A 19,757-nucleotide genomic window follows, 5' to 3' on the forward strand; every position below is an offset into this window, starting at 1 on the left:
TGGGAGGGGTTGCTAATGTGCGACATGTGGCGGAATCGGTTCAATGTGCTATTACGAGCCCAGAGGACCCTGAAACCCAGCAGCAGTAGATATTCACCAAGATAAATGCCCACTTTTAACTATCTTTAAACATGAAAACAGAGTCACACTTTACTCTATTGACTTACTTAACCTCCTTCTAATTCTAAGCACACGTGGTGTAATATATGTGCAAGTTCAGAAAAGTTCTTTGGTTCACCGTCTCATTCTCATTCCTCCAGGTTCATTGGTTGCAGGCAATTCTTATACTGTGCACAGAATTTAACATGTATAAAGTTCACCAGGCTTTGGTGCTCGAAAGGTAAATGGTTACAACTCAGGAAAGTTCTTGTCAGTTTTCAGAAAGAGATTTGTTGTTCCAGGACATCCACAACTCCACTCCAGTGTCTTGCTGATGAAACTTGCCCCTTCGGGGTTCTCCAGATGATAACCTCCTTCTTTCAGGTCACCACAAGTTCTTTTTTATTCCAAGTGAAACATGAGACAGCCAGTCCTCTCCTCTTGCATGAACCACAAGGGCTTTGATGAGGCCATCTTCCAAACTGGGGCTTATTGCCAGCTTTTCCTGTTCCAGTTCCAGCTGCTCTTCCTGGCTGTAACTCTCTTTCTCCAGTTCCAGCTGCTCTTCCTGGCTGTAACTCTCTCTCTCTCAGAGGGAAAGCTTGTTTGACTCTCTCTGCTTACAAAAGCACATGACCCTCTTAGAACAGCAAGCTCTCCTGCAGACAATATGCAGCTCCAACAATCTCTTTCATCTGTTGCCTTGGTAAACAACAATCCATTAGTGAAGTCTCTTGAGCATTCTTCAAAACTCTTGCAAAAAAACTGAAAGAAGGCACTATGTCTAGCATTATCAAAGCTCCAGTATTTCAAATAATTTTGCACAGGATGTGGGCATTACTGTGAAAACCAACCCAGGTTCGAATCTGTTGCTGTCTATAAGGAGTTTGTACATTCTCCCCATGTCTGTGTAGGATTTCCCCAGGTGCTCCATTTTTCTCCCACCTTCCAAAAACTTACAGGGTTGTGGCTTTCTGTAGTTTAATAATTTGAAAGCTACTAACTTTGCAAGAGATTCTATTTCATCTTTATGCAGATATCCCAGAGTGATTGGCATATTGACAAGTCGGTAATTCAGCAACTCGTACTCGTGTACACTTGGGTATGCTACCTTCACGGAAGCACTCACTGTACATCATACCATAGATCATTCAATGATCTTTGTAAGCAGACAACTTGGACAACATATTGTGGGGGCATCATGTCATTTTACTGACATCTCATAGATGAAAGGCTTGTAATTGCTTTATTCACTTGTCAATAATGATGATACAGCACATTATTACTTTAATTGGATACCAAAAATGTCTTCATAAGGACAAGAACACTTCTGAAGTGCAAACAGGAAATGACAGGAAACTATATCTTAAAATCAGCCCTGCAAAATTTCTGTGAACCTGACAGAGTAATCAATAACACCAATGTCTGATCTAAGTAGGATGCCTTGAGAGAGAGTTTCACCACAAAACTGTCATAACCTTTTCCCTCGCAATTGTAACTTGAGGATGTAAATATATGTTGAAGAGAAAAAAAAGATTTAAAAGGTATGTGAAAGGCACCTTCGTAACAATGAGGATGGTGGGTAAATGGAACTGATAGAAGTCAGGACATTTGTAACATTCAAAATGTATTTAGATAGATACACAGATAAGAAAGGTATAGAGGGTTATGGTCTGAACACAAGAAAATGGAATGAGTTGGTCGGCATGGGAAAGTTGGGCTGAAGGGCCTATTTCCATGTTATGGAAGTTTATGACTCTACAATCTATCAGCAATCACTCCATGTGAAAGATTTATGGACAGGTCATCACAGTACTATAATTGTAAGGTATAAATTCCAAAGATAATTACATGCTTCTAGCGATATACTTTCAAAGTGATTTTGTGTATTGTGCCTTTCCACAACTTGTGTTTCCTTGCAATTCTGCAGGGAAGCTGCAAGTTTTCTGCCAAACTGTATACTTAAAGATTTTGAAAGCATTCATTTATAACTCACTCGGAAATTGCTGAATTTCAAATGAAACATTTTCAAAATATATTCAGCAGGTCCAATATTGTAAGGGTTATGTGTCTCACAATGTGCTTGAATAAACACTGACTGGATCCACAGGTTTTGGCCATAAATGGTGAAGACTAAACAAGAACACCTGAAAGGAAATCATATTTTGAAACAGGTGCTATTTGCCATAATCAACAACAGTACTCAAAGGAAAATCTATTGGTACATTTATTTCAAGCTGAACTCAGTAGACGAATTCCGTTCTGGGAAATGATATGTAAAGAATGTTCTTTTAGGGAAAATGAAATATCATGATGTTCCCTGATTACCAACCCAGATTTCCTCGACCAAAGGATTAAAAACTATCCAGAGTCCCTATTCACATGGAAAGTAAATGCATTGTTTTGCTAACTCGTGCTTGAAATATTTATACCACTTTCTTACACACATGGTCAAACACTAATATCAAATCCTAGTGCTTTCCCTGTTCCTCTTGAATAGAATCCAGAATAAATGATTGAGATAGATGATTATTGAGCCTTCCTGTGTTTGTACTTGCTCTTCAAACAGTCAAATCAGGGTTCTGAAGTGGATGGCTTGTTGGAGATGTCAGAACAAATTAGTAAATCAACTGCTGGTTAGGAGATCTACAAAACAGCTCAGACAACTCAATCTAACTTTAAAACATACATAACATAACAACTGATATGTTTTAAGGGATGGCAGCTAAGCTTCACAACCTCAGGGAGAAGTCAAAGCAATTGAAGTAAATAGTAACATGAAGAAATGATTCCATGGTGCATAGCTTGTCATGTTAGATCCAACTTTCTTAATATGATCGATTCAATTTTACACTGTTGCATGAAATGAGTCCCTGTGATTTGGTCAAATGGATTGTTAAAGATTTACCAGGATGGCAGCAGTGGTGGAAAGAGCTGACAGGCACAACTGTACTTACTGGAAGGGGGGAAACAATAAAAATAATGTAATTCTACATCACTTTTTAATATCAGGCAATAGCTGAGGGAGTTAGACACAAAGCTGTTGAATGGTTCTGGTGATATCCATTGCAAGCACAAGGTCCTTTAGCAGTGCCATTTCTTGACAATACATTTTACAGCTTTTTGGTGTGTGCCCCACGAACCACAAGGCAAATTGTGATCTTGAAGACAAACCTTGCCAATTGATGAGACTGCCCACTTCCATCTCATACTTGAGATCCACAAACAGCACTCTCCTGGCATTGTTTCTACCTGCTCTTGCCCCATCAAACTTATCTCCTCATTGCTTGACTCCATGCCCTAATTCCTTGTCTGGCCCCCTCCCACCTCTATCTTGGATACTTCTCATTTTCTCCTTGGTCCACCAATCTCCCACTGGCTCCGCTCCCACCCCTACCACCATATCCTCTTTATATTTGCTCTCTTTCCTCCACACTCTTGGTCCGATGAAGGATTCAAGACCATGAGGTTGACAATTCTTTTATTTTTCTTCCCTTGGAGCTGCTCAATCCATTGAGTTTCTCTAGCAATTGTCTGAATCCCTCCCTCTCATCAGGGTGTACACACTGAAGTGGCTCGGCTGTTGTGGAAGCCATAACCAATTGAATGCAGAAGTGGCTAAGAATGAATGGTCCATGGGTGGAGATGTCCCAACACCATCTGGGGTCTATTTGTGCAATATTCAACACTGACAGTACTTCCCCACTGACTAGCTCTGTCTATAGACACTGAATAAATGGTTCTAGCATGTGCTGCCATGTCAATATTGAAATATTAATACATGCTTAATTACTGATGGTGTGCCATCTGTTCCCTTTGCAGGTGAAAGCAATAGAAATGAGCAAGAACTGGCAGCATGGGTGGATGAGCATTTCTCATCCTCAATGTAATTGCACACCAATGACATAAAGCATCCTTTATCAGACAGGTCAGGAGGCATGAAATGGAGGACAAAGTGCCCCTTCCACTCCTCCTGGCATGGAAAACCTGCTGACCTCTGCATACATTCATGTCACAAAGTGATGCGTCAGAACGTGGAAATCCAGGGGATTTTGCTGGAGTCCACAGACAGTATTTTGCTGCCAGGCCTAAGATTTGAGCAAGCCCACCAACCAGGGAATTTTGTAACCATTATTGATCCCTGAGGAGAAGAGACCACGCAGACAAATAAGTCATTTCCAACAGCAATACAATTTTAGAAGGTGATGAAAATTTAAATGAAGGATTTCCACAGAAACAGAATTGAAAGCAGGACAGTTATGCTAAATGTATGCAGAACATTGATAAGAAGACACTGCCGGCAACAGATATCCGATTTATTGTCAGAGTACATATAGAACATTACATACAACCCTGAGATTCCGTTTTTTCCTTTCTGCGGGGGCGGCAGAATCACCATTAATTGGTAGTGCAACATAAAAAACCTGTACTCAACATATACATGCAAACAAATAAAGAACTGTAAACAGATAATGAATGTAAACAGACTGACTGTGCAATACAGAGAGAATAATTAAGAAAAGAAAATCAATAAAGTGTGGAAGTTAGAGTACATAATTGAGTCTCTAATTGAGTTTGTCATTGAGGAATCTAATGGTGGAAGGGTAGCAGCTGTTCCTGAACCTGGTGGTGCGAGTCGTGTGGCACGTATTCCTCTTTCCTGATGGCAGCAGTGAGAACAGAGCATGTGCTGGGTGGTGTGGGTCTTTGATAATTGCTGCTGCTCTCCGACAGCAGCATTCCCTGTAGATATACTCAATAGTGAGGAGAGTTTTGCCTGTGATGTCCTGGGCTGTGTTTACCTTTTGGAGGGCTTTATCCTCAAGGGTATTGGTGTTCTCATATCAGACTATGATGCAGCAGGTCAGCACACTTTCCACCGCACATCTGTAGAAATTGCCAGTTTCTGATGTCTAAACTCTTGAAGTAGTAGGGGCATTGACGTGCTTTCTTTACGATGTCGTTGGTGTGTTGGGTCCAGGAAATATCCTCAGAGATAGTGACCCCCAAGAACTTAGATTGCCCAGTAATCACTGGATTGTATATCTGTGACTTTCCTTTCCCGAAGTCAACGATCAGCTCCTTAGATTTGGTGACATTGAGAACTAAGTTGTTAGTGGTGCTCCGTTCAGCCATGTTTTCAGTGTCCATTCTGACTCATCACCTTCCTTTATACAACCCACTACTGTGGTATCGTCGGCAAATTTGTAGATGGTGTTATTGCTGTACTGAGCCACACAATCGTAGGTATAAAGTGAGTGAACAGTAGGCTCAGGACACAGATCCCTGGTGCTCCAGTACTGATAGAGATTGTGGAGAAGTTCTTACCAATCTTCAGTTATTGTGGTCTGGAGGTGAGAAAATCCATGATCCAATTACACAGTGGGGTGTTAACTCCTATGTCTTGGAGTTTGCTGTTCAGTTTTGAGGGGATAAATGCCAAACTGTAGCCGATAAACAGCATCCTAATGAATGCATTTTGCAATCCAGGTGTTCCAGGGCTTTGTGTCGAGCAAGTGAGATGGCATTCAGTGTAGACCTGTAACTAAGATAGGCAAACTGGAATTTATCCACGTCACTGCTCAAACAGGAGCTGATATGCCTTAAAATCAGCCTCTCAAAACATTACTGCTACTGGTCAATAGTCATTAAGGCAGGCTACTGCATTCTTCTTGGGCACTGGTATGATTGACACCTGTTTAAAACAGGCGGGCACCATGCCCTACAGGAGTGAGATTTTGAAGATATCCATGAATACGTTAGTAAGTTTGTCAGCATATTTTTAATTTTTGGCCAGGTGTTCCATCCAGGCCAGATGCTTTCCTTGGATTCACTCTCCTGAAGGCAGCACACAAGTCATCCTCAGATAAGGACAGGATGGGATTATCAGGGGATGTGGTGATTTGCTGTTATCATTGTCAAACTGGGCATAGAAGGGATCAAGTTCCTTTGAGAGCAAAACCTTTCCACCTGCTTCTTCACTGGATTTGGGTTTGTAACACGTTATGGCATTTAGGCCCTGCCATAGCTGTTGAGTGTCCCTTGACATTTCCATTTTCATCTGGAATCTCCCCACAGTCCAGGACAACACAGGCAAAACCTTCCCCACCATCCAGAACATTTACAGAGAATGCTGATATCAGAGGGTAGCAGCAAACATCAAGGATCCACATCCACATGCTCTGTTCTCTCTGCTACCATTAGAAAAGAGGTATAGGTGGTTAGAATGTGGAAATAGAGAATATGAAAATCAAACCAGGTGTCAGAGTGTGTCACATGGTCTCTGAAGCCTACTCTATCTCTTGATATGATCATGGGTAATCTTCCAACTCATTCCACTTTCTTGTCTGATTCTTGCTGCGGGTCGTTAAGGAGGAGGCTTTATTGTATGCTGGGCTACATCTGTTGGGGGATTGAGTTCAAGATTCATAAGGTAATGTTACAGCTCTATAAAATTCAGGTTAGACCACAAGCATTCAGTTCTTATCATTTCATTACAGGAAGGATGTGGAAGCAATAGAGAGGATGCAAAGGAGATTTACCAGGATGTCACCCAAATTGGAGAATATGTCTTGCGAGGCAAGGTTAACAGGGCTTTTCTCTTTGGAGTGAAGATCGATGAGAGGTGACTAATAGATGTCTACATCGTTATGAGAGGCAGAGATAGGGTGAACATCAATACCTTAACCCAGGGCGACAGTAGCAAATGCCAGAAGACATGTGTGTGAAGTAAGGGGAAGAAATAAGGGGAGAAAAGTTTAGGGGACATGTCAGGGATACGTTTTTTTTTTACAGAGAGAATAGTGGGTCCCTGGAAAACATTCCCAGAGGTGGTGGTGGAGGCTAGAACAATAGCGACATTCAACAAACTCTTAGAGAGGCACATGGATGTAAGAATAATTGAGAGTTATGGGTGTAAGGTTATTATTTTGGTTGGCACAACATCATGGGCCAAAGGGCCAATATTGTGTCACACACACACACACCCACCCACCCCACCCATTCCCAGATCATAAGCTAGCTGTATCACTGTGAAGAAATTTCTATTGCCCTTTCTATCAAACAAAGAGAAGGCCATAGCATTCATACACACCAGCCTCACAAACCATCTCTGGTACGACATTCTCCAGTCAAGGAGAACAATGTCTCACTATCAATCCTGTCAAACTTTTTCCAGAATGTTTTATGTGACTTCCCTGCAACCACACGGAGTCATTGAGACAAATTGCTCAGATCCATTTGAAGGAAAGATGGTAAGGGCATGAGGGAGAAACAAATCAAATGATGAACTGACAAGGAGAGATGGGAAGAAGGATGGTCCTGCAGAACACAGACACTTCATCTGATTATATGGGCAGAATAGGTTTTCCACAGTTATAAATCAAATGCAATTTTATGCAGGGCATCACAACATTTGGGGATTTCACTACACTCAGGAAAGTAAATGTTAAATATTAAAACACATTCATCGCCCATTGTTAACATGGAAGTACCAACACCTAATGACATTCAGACTACGAGTTATAGATATATCAAAGTTGTCCAAGTGATTTTCCTTTATCTCATGTTGCCTCACCTATACTTTCTGTTATTCAATTAAATTTTCTGTATAATTCACTGCCCCCCCCCCACCCACCCATGCCCACCCCAAGACCAACTTTATTCACAAGAGGTAGAAGAATGATACAAGATCTATGGATAGCTTTAGTTCAAAGGGATGACCAAATAGAAATCAGGCTGTTGAAATAATTGGTATACACTACAAGGCCGAGTAATCACATCCCTTATATCAGGAACAGGATCAAATTGCACAAAATGTCTTACAGGTTTGGAGTCATACAAATTTACATACTGTTATGAGCCCAGAGGACCCCAAAACCCAGCAGCAATAGATATTCATCAAGACAAATGGTTACTTAAACAAAAATTGCTTTTAATTGTCTTTAAACACGAAAACAGAATCAAACTTTAACTTATCACTATTGACTTAGCTAACCTAACTTAACCCCTTTCTAATTCTCAGTGCACATATACGTAATGTGTGTTTAAGTTCAGAAAAGTTCTGAGATTCACAGTCGAATCACATTTCTCATTCCTCCAAGTTCTCTGGTTGCAGGCAATTCTTATACTGTGCACAGAATTTAACATGTATAAAGTTCACCAGGCTTTGGCGCTTGAAAGGTAAATGGTTACCGTTCAGGAAAGTTCTTGTCTGTTTTCAGAGAGAGATTTGTTGTACACTGGACACCTCACAACTGATGACTTTTTAATCAGCTACTTTAGTATGTTGCCAAAGAGACACACAAATAGGGAAGCTTTGTAGGGATATAGGATAAACGCAAGCAAATGGGAGTAACTGAGGTAAGTAACTTGATTGTCATGGGGGAGCCGGGCCGTGTAGCCAATTTCTATGTTCTATGACTGTAATACGCTTCTGATTCTAGATGATAACCTCTCTCTTTCAGATCACCACAGAATTCCTTTCTGTTTCTCTTATTTCAAGTGAAACATTAGACAGCCAGTCCTCTCCTCTTGCAAGAACCACAAGAGCTTTGACTAGGCTGAACTAAGCACTCACAACCCATCTTCCAAATGCGGTTTTCCACAAGCTTTCTAGCTTGTCCTGTTCCAGTCCCAGCTGCTGCTGCTGACTGTAGAACTGCAGAACTAAATTATTTCTCTCTCTCTCTCAGAAAGAAAGCCTGTTTTACTCTCTCTGCTTGAAAAACCACATGACCCTCTTAGAGCAGCAAGATCCACTCCAGACAGTCTGCAGCTCTGACAAGTTCTTTCATCTGTTGCCTTTTTTTGTAAACAACAATCCATTAGTGAAGTCTCTTGGGCACATTCCAAAGCTTTTGCAAAGGCTCTGGGACCCAGGCATGTCCAGCATTAGCAGAGCTCAACTATTTTAATAAGATCTGTTTTAAAGTTTTGTACGTGACCTACACTAAAAACCTGCCCTACACTAAAAACCTGCCCCAATTTATCTCCCCAAAGCATACAATACAAACACAACATAATCTGTCATATTACATTATATCTTGCTAGAGTTGTTAGCCATCATGTCAGTGAGAACGTTATGTTTGGTGGCATTAATGAGTGTGTAATGAATTCAAAGGCATGGAGGGGAAGGGAAATTCAATATACATTCCTTTAAGCTTGTAAACCGAAAGCAGGAAATATACCACCGACATAAAATATTGCAACTGCAAGCTACATTTAATGTGACCATTCCATTCTCCCTTGCAAATCTGAATAGATCCCCAATCACTAATGGTAAGGGTACATCAGAACTCCAAGTCTCCATTGTTTTGTGTTGATGCAATATTTATAGATTGGTCTGTATAATATTTTTATAAGTTAGCTAGTATTGTGCCATAAAATTATTGATTTCTTGTTCACGATCGAAAATGTACAGCATGGTCGGCATGTCAATCTATCCAATTCTTGATTCATGTTTATTTCAGTTGTTCAAGAGGCTGGAGTAGCAACATTCTGTTTTATATAGAACAATGGATCAATTAATATTAGAATCAGAAGCGTATTACAGTCACAGAACATAGAAATTGGCTACACGGCCCGGCTCCCCCATGACAATCAAGTTACTTACCTCAGTTACTCCCATTTGCTTGCGTTTATCCTATATCCCTACAAAGCTTCCCTATTTGTGTGTCTCTTTAAAAACCTTATTAAATGGTCATGGTACCTGCCTCAACCACTTCCTCTTGCAGATCATCTGACAAACTCACCTCCCTCAATATGAAAATATTTCCTTTCTCATCTTAAATCTTGCCCTATGGTTCTAGACTTCCCTAGACTGGTAAAAGAACTATAACCATGCACCTTATGATTTTATATACCTCGAAGAGTTATCTAATGTCTCAAACCTTCCAATCCTGCTAACATCCTGTGTACGGTTGGCCCACCCCTTGCTGATTGTACCTGTGACTCCTCCCCCTTGTTTCCCCTTATAAAGACGGAAACGCCATAACCCCTCTCCCAGAACAAGCTCGGGTCTCGGGTCAGCAACATGTGATGGGCCTTCTGTTTACGGTAATAAAAGCCTATTAGTCAGGTAACTGTACCATACTAGTCTTTGGAGTTATTGATATCGCATCAATTTTATTATTATAATTTGTTTTGTAATAGACAAGTTGCTGAGATGAGAGAGGCTGGAAATTGACCCTCGATCACTGGAACCATCCGACAAGTTTGAACTCTGGCTATGTTGCTTCAACTTGTTTCTGCAGGCCTCCACTGAGATCGTCCAATCCAATCCAAACAAGATGCATTTCCTATTCTTATGGGTCGGGCACCACATTTACACGATGGTCAGAGACTGCGAGACGTTCACGGAAGCAATGGGCATTCTGAAAGGCCAGTACCTGGCCCCGATGAATGAAGTCTTTGCCAGGCACATCCTAGACACACATAAGCAGCAACCCAGGGAGTCAATCGATGATTATCTTTTGGGTCCTGCAAGACCGTATCAGCAAAAGAATACCTGGAGGAGCTGATCCGAGATGTCTGCGTAGCAGGCATCTGATTGGAGTACATTTGCCAGTGACTGCTAGAATAGGGTGAGCTGAAGCCACAGAAATCCACTGAACTAGCTAAAACCCTTGAAATAACCTGGTCGCCACGTGGGGAATGCAGGTGCTACCATTTTGAGATGCATGCCCACAGGCAGTCCCACGTCCCGACCTAACTACAGCCACCACCGCTGGCAAGTACCCAAAGTGCTACTTCTGCGGCCAGCAGAAACACCTCAGGAAGCACTGCCCGACGAAGGAGTGGTCTGTTCCAGCTGCGGGAAGAAGGGACACTACATGAAAGTATACAAATCTAAGCAGCCTTCTACCCAACCAGGGCCACCTCTATCTTGGATGATGCCACTTCCAATGAACAACAGAAGTACCACATGCACCCCATGGGGGGCACCATCTTGGACATTGCTATCTTGCCCGACCACGAGCCAGTACAGCGGATCAGACAGTGATGCTACTTTGGCTTAGTTACACTTGACCAAAGTAGCCCTCATCAGCTCGCCAGGTCAATGATGGACATAGAAGTAAACAGGTGCAGGACAAGCGGCCCGTTCGATAGCGGGAGCACAGAGAGCTTCATCTACCTCGACATGGTGCAGCATTACTCCCTCGTGGCAAGACAAGTGAGTTACAGTTTCCATGGGCTCTAAATCCCATAGGCCATGATCCTCAGCAGCTGAGTAGTGACGCTGACCATGCAAAATTTTAAACTCCTTGTGATGTATTTAAACAGCCTGCCCTCTCCTCCAAACGCATCCAACCAGAAACCTACGATCCGCCAACTGCACGCGAACTGCGGGGTCTCCACCTTCTGGATTTCCCCAATCTCTGTTCGCCAACCTCAGCCCCAACTGTAAGCCTGTAGCCACCAGGAGCAGGTGATACAGGGCTGGGGAGAGGGCCTTCATCAAATCATAGGTGAGACAGCTTCTGACCGATGGAATCATTGAACCCAGTACAGGTACCAGCCCCTGGAGAGCTCAAGTAGTGGTGGTTAAAAGTGGGGAACAAGACCCAATGGTTATCAATTATAGTCAAACCATCAACAGGTTTACGTAACTGGATGCGTATCCCCCCCAGCCCCCCCCCCCCCCCCCCACCACTGCATAGCCGACATGGTAAACCAAATGACCCAATATTGGGTATTTTTGATCAATGATTTAAAGTCAGCATACCACCAACTTCCTATCTGCCTGGAGGACCACCAATACACCACATTTGAGGTGGACAGCTGGCTCTACCACTTTCTGAGGGTCCCCTTCAGGGTCATCAAAGGAGTCTCCATCTTCCAGAGTGAAATGGACCAAATGGTGGACGAACACGGGCTGCTGGCCGCATAACCCTACCTTGACGATATCACTATCTGTGTCCACAATCTTCAAGACCATGATGCTAACCTCCAGAAATACCTCTAGACAGGCAAAATCCTTAACCTCAACTACAACAAAGATAAATGTGCATTCCGAACATCACGCCTGGCTACACTCACCTGCGTAATGGTGAATGGAGTTCTTGGCCCCGATCCCGACTGCATGTGCCCCCTGTTGGAGTCCCCACTGCTCAATGACCTGAAAAGGTGCTTGGGGTTTCTTTTCTATTATGCCCAACTATGCAGATAAGGTCTACCCTCTCATAAAAGTGACCTCCTTTCCCTGTTGGCCCTCTGTCACATCAAAGGAGATATTGCCAAAGCCGCGATGTACACGGTGGATGAATCCACCCCATTCCAGATGGAAAGCGATACATTTGACTTTGCCCTGGCCACCACACTTAACCAGGTGGGCAGACCCATAGCATTTTTTTCTTCCGCACCCTCCAAGGCCTGAGATTCGGCATTCCTCCATCGAGAAGGAGGTCCAGGCCATCACTGAGGCAGTACGGCACTGGAGGCACTATCTTGCCGGCAAACAATTTACTCTGCTGACTGACCAACGTGCAGTTGCCTTCATGTTCAGTAACAAGCAGCGGGTTAAATCAAGAACAAGAAGATTCAGAGGTGGAGAATTGAACTCTCCCTCTACAACTATGATATTTTTTTCTGGCACGCAAAGCTCAATGACCCTTTGGATGCCCTCTCCTGAGGAACGTGCTAGTGTGCAGATAGATAATTTATAAGCCCTCCACAATGATCTCTGCAGGTTCTTCCATTTCATCAAAGCCCACAACCTCCCCTATTTAGTTGAGGACATCAGAATGATAACCAGAAACTGCCAGGTCTGTGTAAAGTACAAACCACATTTCTACCAGCCAGACAGGTCACAGCTGATTAATTCACTGCCAGGACTTGACCACTGCCGCTGTCATTAAAGCCTTGTGCAACTTCTTCATCCTGTTTGGATACCCCTGTAGCAACTGGGGGGGGTTCCTCCTTCAGTATCTGCTAGGCAGAGGTATCACCACGAGCAGAACCACTAGATACAATCCCCAAGAGAATGTCCAGGTGTAAAGGGAGAAGACCACCGTCTGGAAGGCTGTCCTCTTAGCCCAGAGGTCAAAAGGCCTGCCTATCTCCCACTGGAAAGAGGTCCTCCCTGAAGCACTCCATGCAATCAGATATCTCCTGTTCACTGCTACCAATGCCATGCCACATGAAAGATTGTTTCCCTTCCCCAGAAAGTCTATGTCAGGGACATCACTGCCAACCTGGTGGATGTCACCAGTGTCAGTCCTGCTCCGGAAGCATGAGAGAAGCCATCAGTCTGACCCACCAGTTGAGAGAGTCCACCTCCTTCATGCCAACCTCCCTACCTGGATGGGCGCAAGGATATTGTGTCCATCCTGGACCTGGCACATGTGTGAGACCCTGGGACTCAGCCAACCAGTACATACATCCCCCCCACCCATCACATACCATGTCACCCTACCCCATGCCCCACCTCAACTGTCTCAGTTCAGTCACCAGACACCCCACCCACTGACAATGACCAGACTGTCCAGGAATCAACAGCTGAGCCACAGCCAGTGCTACGACAGTCACAACGACGAACAAAACCACAGAACAGATCGAATTTGTGATGGACTTGGAACCCACTTCACCCCACTGGACTTCTTCTAAAAGAGGGAGTGAACATGGTGGAACCACTGTTAATACTGTTTGTAAGTGTATGCCTGTCCCACCCCTTGCTGATTGTACCTGGAGCTCCTCCCCCTTGATTCCCCTAATAAAGGCTGCAATGCCATAACCCCTCCCCCAGAACAAGCTTAGGCCTCAGGTCAGCAAAATGAGACGTACCTTCTGTTTATGCTAATAAAAGCCATGTACATGTAACCTCAGTCATGTAACTTCCAGACTTTGGGAGTTTTTTAAAAATATAAGGCATCCACATCCTTTAAAACTGAGGTCCTTTTCATGACAAACATGGTGGGTGGAGCAGCAATTAAATTATCAACTGGCGATCCATTGTTCAGGATGAATAATTCAGAGTCGAGAGTTCAAATCCCTCTAGAGCAGCTGTTGAATTTAGATGCCGTTAATAATCTGGAATTTGAGGACAAAATAATGTCAACTGCACTGATGCCAAAAATACAACTGTTTTAACTCTGCTGAGCAGAAGAATTTATTTTCCCTGCCTTTATCAGACTTGTGAATGGATCTCCCATTGGTAGAAGATGTTTTACTGTACCTTTATTTTTAAAATGAAACCCTGCTCTTTATATTTTATTGTTTCACTATGTTTTATTCTTGCACTATTCGTGGTACAATGCAGAGGTTGCCCTTCGAGGCTAGATGCTGAGGTATTTACTGTTGTAATGTGGGTCGTGACAAGGTATCAGCCACGACAAGGTTTTTCACTACCTATGACAATCAACAATTCAATTTTTAAAATTGCCATTCTCACAAAGTGCAGCCCAAACATGATCGAGTCCAGCCAACATGCAACTCCAAATCCTTCCCCAGCTGTTGATTCTCTAATATGGCCTCATCGCATTTGAAGGGTTGTTTGAGTTTTGCAATAATCTTGTTGGTGATGCCGAGATCCCAAAAGTAAATAAAAGAAGCATCATTCTAAAAAGTGAAACAATTTGAAGAGAAATCTTTGAGCCCTGACTAGATAGGGAGCCTGTCTGGCACTATTTACAGATCAAGAATGAATATAAAAATAAATTGTACTCAAAAAGCAGAGTGAATCAAGAAAGGTGCATGTTGAAGTGATAAGGGAAATCAAATGTAACGTCTACTGCTACATCAGAAATAAATATTTGGAAAAAGAACTGTTACGCATTTTGCTTTTTTTCCTCCCAGCAAATGAATTGTTGGAATGATACCAGTGTCCAATAAAGAATGCTCCAATTAAACAAGACAAAGTGTTTCACCATTATTATGTTGACGATCGCGGACACGAGGGCAAATAACTAGCATCTTATTTTGAAGGAAAATCTTTTAAAGAGTATTGTTGAGGGGGAAAAATTAAAGCTAAGTTTTGGCTTGAATTTGGGCTTTGGCATCTTAGGGCACCTTTCATACAGAGGTGGAGTTAACAAATTAAAAACAAGAATTGGAGAGGTGCAGATATTTTGAAACGAACCCCTTACTGTGCTGTATAGCTCTGTGACTTTCTCCAGTGAGCACATGATCTTGCTGCTTGTAATGAATGGTGTCATCGATGTACACAAATATGTGGGATAAAAAACTGGAGGCAACACACACATATAGGACCAGGAACACAACCCTGGAAGTACTGATTAAGTCAAGCAACATCTATGGAGGCAAAATATGCAGACTGGCATCTCTATTTTTTTTTTTAATTTAGACATTCGGCACTGTAACAGGCCAACTTGGCTCTATGAGTCCATGCTGGCCAATTGACACACTATTAGCCATCACCCCAGAAAGTTTTTGAAGGGAAGAGGAAGCCAGAGCTCACCAAAAAAAAAACCACGCATACATGGGAAGAACGTACGAACTCCTGACAGACGGCACAGGATTCAAACCCCTGTCTGGTCCCAATCGCTGGCACTATAAAGGCATTGTGCTAACCACTACACCAATCATAATTGAGATACTGTATAAGGACTGAGAGAGAAAAGGAAAGATTGTCAGTCCATAGCTGCACGGGGAAGGGTGGGCCAAATGCCTGTAGGTGATAGGTGTAACTAGATTTGGGGGTGGGAGTTGATTGGCAGGTAGAACCAAGTGGGGAAGGTGATGAGAAATAAGGGGAGAAAATGACACTGTGTATATTCAAGAGGGAAATGTTCGTGCGCATTTTGGTCAGTATGGTTCATAGTGTGAAAAATTTTTAAAAATTAAAAATAGGAGCATAGGGAGACAAAAGCAAACTGGGCAGGTGAGCGTGTGGGGGTCAACTGAAATTGGAACATTGCTTTGGATTGAGAAATACCTGACTGGAACATGATATGTTGTTCTTTAAAATTGGTGTTTGGCCTCTGTGAAGCAATGGGGAATGACAAGAATAGACAGGTCAGTGTGAGAATGGGAAGGAGAATTAAAATGATAAGACAGTAGGATGGCTGATTGTCTATTGTGGACAATTGGATCACTTTTGCTTCAGCAGCCGTTTATGTTCTAAATGCACACAACAAGTTCAGAAGTTTGTTCAATAACATTTAAATTTTAAAAATATTTTAAATGTAGATATACAGCAGGGGATCAGAAATTATTGTCATGAACAAGTTTGTGGCAGCATCACAGTGGGAACATTCATATTATAACCATCTATATTAAAAAAGTAAAAATAACACTGCACAAAAAGTAAGGCAATGTCTATGGTTCATTGACTATTCAGAAATCTGATAGCAGTGGGGAAGAGGCCATCCTTGTGCCGCAGAGTGCTCATCATTATGCGCCAGTAACAGCGTCTTCTAGCCCATGAGCCCTTGCTGTCCAAATACCCCAATTAACCTACAACTCCTGTACGTTTTGGAGGGTGGGACGAAACAAGAGCACCCAGAGGAAACCTATGTAGGTCACAGGAAAACGTACACTCTTACAGACGGAACCAGATTTGAACCCGGGTCACTGGCAGTGTAATAACACTCCACTAACCGTGCCAACCCTAAACTGAATAAAAATCTAGGAAGTTTTGGATCAGTAACAATAACAATTGCAGCAAAAGCTCGCGAGATTCACTGATATTCATCATGAAAGGGAAGTGGTCATTTACATCTTATCAGGTTTGCATCTAACTTCAGATCCACAGTACTACAGCAGATTCTGACCTGGTTATTGAAAGAATCCAGCAAGTCACCGATGTGAAAGAAAGCAATGGAAAGGGCAACAAGTGCTGACATCCTAAGTGACTGACACACACACACAAATCCAATAATTATCATAAGACTGTGGAGGCACACCCACTAGGCAGGCAAACCGGCCCCGCTTGTAATCCATGCGGCGGGGCAGCCGGCCAAAATGGCGCCATCGGGGGTTCCCCCTTCTTCTCAGCACAGGGCTCAGAAGCCCGCGCTGGGGGACCACGTGACACCCAGGTGATGTCAGCACCCCCCAACGTGGCTCTCAGCCAGGTCCGGGCTGGGAGTACAAGTCCAGCCCAGCAGCCTGCAATAAATCAGTTCTGCTCACTGAGCTCAACCTATCTGGTTGTGTGTTCTTTCAATAGTAGTACAGCTGCCGCTACAAGACCATAATAGTAGCGGTAGTAGGCCTTTTGGCTCATTGAATCTGCTCTACCATTTCATGAGCTGATCCATTCTTCCTCTCAGCCAACTCCCCTGCCTTATCCCCATAACCTTTGACACCCTGATTATTCAGATGTCTATCAATCTCCGCTTTAAATATACCTAACAATGTGGCTTCCACAGCTGCCAAATTTTAAATATTCACTCCTCTCTGGCTAAAGAAATTCCTCCACATATCTGTTTTAAATGGATGGTCTTTAATCCTGAAGATGTACCCTATTGTCCTAGACTACTGTACCATGGGAAACAACTTTGCCACATCTACTCTAGGACTTTCAACATTTTAAATGTTTTGATGAGGTCCCCCTCCTTCTGAATTCCAATGAATATAGACCAAGAGCCATCAAACATTCCTCATACGCTAATCTCCTAATTGTGGGAATCCTTCTTGTGAATCTTATGTGATCCCTTTCCAATGCCAATACATAAGGGGCCCCAAACTGTACCCACTACCCCTTGTGAGGCCTCACCATTGCCTTATTATAGAATGTATATCTTTTAGTTTGCTCAAAGATTGCACACGGATATTTGAGAATTTTAACTTGTATTGTAGTTTGGTGTCCCACATACAAATATTGTTATTTGGTTCAGATAATCACGCAGAAAAATAGGTTCAAAGAGGCAAAGCTTTTTGAATTAAATAGAGGTGAAAATTGATTTCAAATTGTTATCCATTTCGTTTTGAATTTCTCACCTAAAACATAAGAAAACCTTCCTGATTAATTTGCCAACAGAAATATTTAGGCATGTTAATATTTAAGGTTTGGTTGTTTTCTTTTTGATTCATATATTAAATACATTTTACTTTGTAAAATTGGATATTCCGCCTTTTTGATTATTATCTACTAAGCATTCCTCTGTTTGCTTAAGTGACAATTATATTCTGCAAACACAAAGATGTTTCTTGCAGTGTTCAGAAGGTGCAAATTAAATGGATAATAAATCATTTCTAAAGGCCAACATTGCTTCTGTTTTCTCATTGATAAACGATCTGTTTCAATTCAACAATGACTGTCAACTATTACTTAATTCAAAACCAAGATGAGAGGAATAATGAGACCAAGTTAAATGCAAAGCTAGCACAATCCAGTATATCAAAGGTCTGAATCAATTCAACATCTGAATTATATATTCCTCCCCGTTAGTTATGGTTGATCTTTCCATGGTACTATCACACATTCCTTTGGAATCTTGAGCAAACTAAGAGTAATGTCTTCTCCAATTATTTAATTCCCATCAATCTCATGTTTTTACTCATTCATGGGCTTTCGCTAGCAAGGCCATCATTTATTACCCATTCTGAATTTGTTTGAACTGATTAATTTACCATGTACAGTAAAACCCCTGTTATCCAGAATTCAAGCAACCGGCAACAAAAATTCTAGCAGCATAAATAAATAAATAGATATCAATGAAAATTTAAAATTATAAAAGTTAATGTTCTCCAAAATAACACATAAACCTTTGGCAAATATTCAGCCAGTGGAGTGTCTTGGTTATGCTTTGTTAATAGCAGCTATTTAAATTAAATTGTGTTTGAACAAAATGATATCGTCCAGGATGAAGAACTGGTTGGTGCCATACACCATTGGGGTGACTCTCTTCAAGTGTCTCCTTATCCTTGCCTAGTACGAGTATTTATCTTTATTAGTATATTTTTAAGTATATTAGTAAGGCTTTATCTGTGAACTTGGGAGAGGGTGTGTGTTAATTATCTATAATGTTATCGTTAATCTATCAGGCAGCTTCATGCAGGGCAAATGCAGTGATGGTTATATGCTTTCAAAGAATATGACTTTTTATAATACAATTTGAAAATAAAATAAATGCTGATAAGGTTTATATATTCAAGTAAGTGAAGTTTGTTCTGTGTTCATACAGTATCAATTTTTTGTCTTTTAAATGTTTTCTTCTTAATGCAGGTGTATTAGCCATTGTAAGAATGAGTCTCAAGCAACTGGAGAACTCACTTATCTGGCATCTACAAATCCTCATAGGTGCTGGATACCAGGGGTTTTACAGTACTTTCAACAAGCCAACCACATCACTGAGTCTGCACTGATGCAGGTGAAAGGAATTAAATGTACCAATATCCTTTCCTGAAGAACATTAGTGAACCAAATGTATTTTGACAACATTCTGATCATTTCCTGGTCACCATTATTGATTATTTAATCAACTGAATTTAATTTTTCCAGCTGCAATGGTGGAATATGAACTTGTATCTCAGGATCATTATTCCAGGTCACTCGAGTACTGGCCAGTTACCTGAACTACCTACTTAAAGCACATTCTGTGTTGGCTATTGGAAAATAAAATTGCAGTTATTTGATCAATCCATCATGGATTCTATAAACTTATATACAAGTGAAACATTACTTGTAAAATGCACTGTAATCTACTATCAATACATATAATATTGGAAAATACAATATTCTGGCAAGGAATATG

General features: G+C 41.9%; 1 protein-coding gene across 10 annotated transcripts in view; it reads right to left on the reverse strand.

The window, feature by feature from the left end:
* The window catches only part of LOC138764513 (teneurin-3), a 4,541,667-nt gene that overhangs the window by 2,382,843 nt on the left and 2,139,067 nt on the right, over window positions 1-19,757 (reverse strand). The gene's annotated exons all lie outside the window — the stretch shown is intronic.

Source organism: Narcine bancroftii, chromosome 1, assembly GCF_036971445.1.
Source record: "Narcine bancroftii isolate sNarBan1 chromosome 1, sNarBan1.hap1, whole genome shotgun sequence".
Taxonomy (NCBI): Eukaryota; Metazoa; Chordata; class Chondrichthyes; order Torpediniformes; family Narcinidae; genus Narcine; species Narcine bancroftii.